This window comes from Canis lupus, chromosome 11 (assembly GCF_048164855.1).
Source record: "Canis lupus baileyi chromosome 11, mCanLup2.hap1, whole genome shotgun sequence".
Taxonomy (NCBI): Eukaryota; Metazoa; Chordata; class Mammalia; order Carnivora; family Canidae; genus Canis; species Canis lupus.
The window spans coordinates 66,807,435-66,812,221 of record NC_132848.1 but is presented as its reverse complement, the minus strand read 5'-3'; the positions used below and the strand labels follow the sequence as shown (position 1 = coordinate 66,812,221).

Sequence of the window (4,787 nt, the reverse complement as noted above, 5' to 3'; positions counted from 1 at the left end):
GCCTGGGTGACTCAGTGGTTGAGCATCTGCCTTTGGCACAGGTCGTGATCCTGGGACCTGGGTCGTGGGATCGAGTCCCACACCAGGCTCCCTGGAGGGAGCCTGCTTCTCTCTCTATGGCTCTGCCTTTCTCTGTGTGTCTCTCATGAATAAATAAATAAAATCTTTTTTTAAAAAATGAGATAAGCAAAGAAGAATATTGGAAAAATCCCAAATGGAGTTTGCTTCCACTAAAGCTAGGGGGCACACATTTTTCCTTTCACCTCAGGCTCCAATATGGTTCCACCTGGCACTGATTTTTTTTTTTTTATTTAAAATCTGGATATTTTGTTCATCGTGGGTGTTTTGTGGCATTTGGAGAGCATACTTCTGACTTTAAAAAATAAGGCATTAAAATATTATTTTTCTTGATTGCTGAGTTTTTTTAACGTCCCCTTAAATTTTGCACTTCAGGTGAGTACCTCACCCTAGTTCTGCCTCAATTAACCACCGTGGCCCAAAGGAGACCCTTGCCCTCTGGATTGCTTCCTGCATCACTGTCATCAGACATGTATCTTCATTCAAATCGTACCCAACTCAACAGTTCTCTCAATGCCCATGACTGAAGAGCCACTTTCCCTCAGAGAATTTGTATCTGCATTATTCTCCTTATTCAAAGCCCTAAGCCCTGGAACGGGCTCCAGTAATTCTCCGGTTTCCGTGCATACAGCTAGGCGGTTGCCCTCCAGCCTTTGGCTAGATGGAGTCTATAAATGGAATTCTCTTAATCTTTCGCAAGGCCCTTAATCATTCGTACACTCTCTGCCTAATTCTCCGTCCTGATGGAGCCCCGTCCTGATGAAGCAGGGTGACAGCAAGGGTGACCCAACGATGCATGAACACCTAACACCCAGCTCCTTCCAACTGTGCCCATTCCTCCTCCAGACGCCCCTGTGGGAGAAGGGGCGTTCTAGGGACTCCTTTTCATTTCTACTGCTGACGCCCTGTCCCCCACCAGATGTCTACCAGCTGGAAAAGAGGGGTGGCAGCTGTTTCCTTTGTAAACAATTGCAACATGAACATCATTGTCCACAAGCTGGCTCGGGAGACTGTCAGTGCCCTCGGGTCGAGAACACGGTTCCACTCCTCTGCCGACGTCGAGGGCAGGCTGGGGAACTGACTTCGATCTAGCAGCTTAGGCTGTCCCTTCCCTCCACGATCCCACAAGAAGAGCACCTACCCCCTTCTGCGGGCAGAAGACGGACTCGGTGACCTCTCTCGGTCTCTTCCAGCCACAGGATTCCACTGGGCTATTATTAGAATCATCTGGACAGAGCTGCAGTGTGACATCAGGCGTCTGGGTGTGCAAAACTGAATGGAAATGTTTATGGGTGCTCTGGCACACGAAACCGCCTCTGATGGCCCTTCTGGTGTCACTCAACTTTATACTGGGGCTATTTCCCTGAGCCTTTCTTTCCGGTAAATGTTTCTGCTTATTTTCCTCAGTCTGCTCATTTCTTCCACTTTTCTCTCATGTTTTCCCTCTCCACTAGGTTCCACTGACACGAAATCAGGAAGCCTCATTCCCACCAGTACCCACCACCCCTGGGCCTGGTGTGTGGAGCATGGAGGTGAGAACGTGGGCTTTGCGACCCTGCAGACGTGTTTGGATCTCAGCCCTGTCATGTGCTAGCTGGGGAACTGGGCAGGTCACATCATCGGTCCTGGGGCCCCAGGTTCCTCTTCTGTAAGATGGGATGATAATACAGGACTCAGAATATTGACAGGATTATAGCAGGTCAAGGGCAGAGCACAGTGCTCAGCATTGAGTGAAGACAAAAATATTAGCTGTTGAGGACATAAATGAGCCTTTACATGATAAAAAATAGCTACACCAGAAATGCGTGAGTGTGTTCCTATTGCACAAATTCAAGAATACAGAAGTATACGGAGGGGAAAAATGAAAGAGCCCTTTCAGGGGCTGCCCTTCCCCATCTCCCTCCCTTCCTCTGTGTTAATAATAGTTCTTTCTTTCTTTGTCTCCCTTCTTTGGGGGAAGAAGGAGTTAATTATCTGATAAGTGAATTTGTTCTTACCGTAAAGATCCAAATGTTCAGAAGCATATCACCTTCCTAAATTTAAAGAAGTTCCCCTTCATCACGATCTCTTTCCCTCTTACTTCTGCCTCTGGAGGTGACCACTCTTGGCAGAGATTTTTCTCATCTCTCTTCTATAATTTACATATATGTAATACACATACACAGACACATACACATTTAGGCTTTAAAACTATATATATTTTTTTTCAAATATTTTTATATCATAGAATTTAACTATATTTGGTATCCTGAAACTGTTTTATTCTCACTGGGTGATGTTTTCAACATCTCTCCATTTCAGTACTGATAGAGCCATTAAATCCTTCTTAATGGCCACATATAGCATTCTATAATAACATATGGACTTCAACTTAACTTATTTTCTATTGGCAGACACTTAGGTTATTTAAAATTTTTTTCACTGTCATATAAATAACTACCTTTAACCTCTGCAGGCTGAATATCAAGTATTATCCACATTGGCAGCTGTCCCTAGGTGGCCTGGAGGCAGTCAGCCTGTATACTGTCAAGGAAGCACCGTCCTGGTTCTGAGCAAGGGCCTCTGCAAGACCCAAGATCACTCAGATCCTTGCACCACCACACATAGAGCCACGCCAGTGGCTGTCGTCAAGGTCCAGTTTCTTGGAGGCCACATGGAAAGGCTGCAGCCCAGATGATTGAAGTGTCCCACAATCAGAAAGTAGGGAAGGGTGAGATGCCTTAAGGAGGTTGCCTCCAACCGGGTTTGCTTCTTTGAAAGACTGGCCAAGAAATTACAAGTGATAGACGATTTGTATTTCTCTGGTATTTGAGGATTTTAAATGTGAGCAAATGTAAATTTAAGCGTGAGTCATTGCCCAGGAGCATACACTCCAAAACCCAAAAAGGAACATCATTTGAGTGAAATGCTGACATGACAGCAGATGGTAGAGCTGTGTGATCAGCATGTGTCTGCACGTTGCCAGGCTCGCATAAAGACCTGTTGAATGAATGAGGCTGGAGGTGAAGGGAGGATGAGGCCGTGAGAAAGCTTGAGTAGAATAAAGATCTGGTTTGACCAAAAGGGCATTATGGGCGCTGACATCTCAGGGATCCCCCCACCTCTCATCCCTCCCCAGAGCCCTGGGATCAGAGTCTGACAGGCACAGGAGTTGTACTCAGAGTGGGGTAGGCATTGTCCACATGCCAGGAGATGGCAAGAGCTGCTGGACACAAGAGGGGGAGCCCCGGCTACTGCAGTTCTCCAGAAATGTCAAGGACCATAAGCAAATTAGGAAAGCCATAGAGATGCACCCAGAAAGTTCCGGAGTACCAGCAAGAAGATGGCACACTTGAAAGGCTTTAACTGAAGACACTTTAGGGAAGGGATTGTTAATTGAGGCGGGCAAGGTAAAAGAACCACAAAAGGTAATGAGGTGTCCAGGGACCAGCAACTGCGGGAAACCATTATTTCCCCCAGGCCTAAAGGAGGGGAGGGGACTGCAGTGAATCCCAATGGCTAAACCCGCCTGGAAGCAGAGGGCACAAAGGGTAGGGAATGGATCTGGGCATGGGGGCAGGGGTGAGGCAAACAGAAGAGATTCAACATGTCCAGTAAGCTTGGGATTTCAGAGGTGGGGGCGGGGGGAAGACAGTAGCTTGAGCTCAGGTGGGATCTGGCTAAGCCATCCTAAGTGAGTCCCTGAACGCCCAGCTACGCTGCCAAGCCCTCTGATGCCCACTGCTTTGTATCGACTGACCTTGGCAAAGAGGCCAAACAAATCTCTGGGGTATGGGTGCTAAAACCATCTCCAGGTGTGGTACACCACTTCCAGTGCTGTCTAGAAAAGTGAGAAGGTGCAGGTTACCTAAGAAAGCCCGGGTTCATGTCCCTGGCACTTTCCTACAAGGGGGTGAGGGTGATTTTGCAAAGTCCTGAGGAACCAGGAACACAGTTGTAAAGAAATCAAAACCTCTGAATACAAGGTTGGCCTTGAGATAGATATTCCTTTTGAGCAAGAGGCCCACATTATTCTGACCGCTGCAAAGCACAGAGAAGAGTTTTGAGGGCATTTGAGATAGAAGGAGGCCTTCCTTTGAAAGGCTCGCCGAGCAGGAAGATGAAGCATTCCGCCAACTCCAGGAAGACATTTTTCCAGGGCAGAGGTGGGCAAAATTTTATACATAACCTGTAAAAGAGAATGGAATGATCGAGTATATTAAGGATTTGTTATCAGCTGGTATACCAGCAGGAGTTCTCAAACTCACGCACTACGAAGTCCATTCTTCATTGACTTGCCACCAGCTTTTGAGTAATACGTACAATTTGTTTTTTGCTAAAATTCAGGATGTGTATTACTAGAGTCCTGTCTGCCAGATAAAATGTTTTGTCATAGAAATCTTGCAATGTCATGTTGAATACAGTTCATTGCAAGTAAGAGGTACAGGCATGACATAATAACGATCTAGCCCCAAATGAAATTCATGGATTTACTAGAATGTGGAGAACAACACAGGCCAGAATAACACAGTGGTTAAACATTCAGGCGCTGGAGCCAGACTCCCTGGATTCAAATTCTGGCTCTTACTAGTTATGAGATTATAGGTGAATTTCCTCGTGGATAAAATGGGGGTCATACTACTCACCTCAGTAGGTTGTTAGGAAGATTGTAGTATTTGTAACATACTTAGAACTTCACGGGCACATAAATATTAGCATGACTTACTAAA

The 4,787-nt window shown here is 46.1% G+C and overlaps 1 long non-coding RNA gene across 1 annotated transcript; it reads left to right on the top strand.

The window, feature by feature from the left end:
- Positions 1 to 552: 552 nt before the first annotated feature.
- Positions 553 to 3,100, top strand: LOC140600359 (uncharacterized). The gene is made up of 3 exons (XR_012003622.1): positions 553 to 1,458; positions 1,533 to 1,610; positions 2,534 to 3,100. It is a non-coding gene; the product is annotated as an uncharacterized lncRNA (long non-coding RNA).
- Positions 3,101 to 4,787: the final 1,687 nt, after the last annotated feature.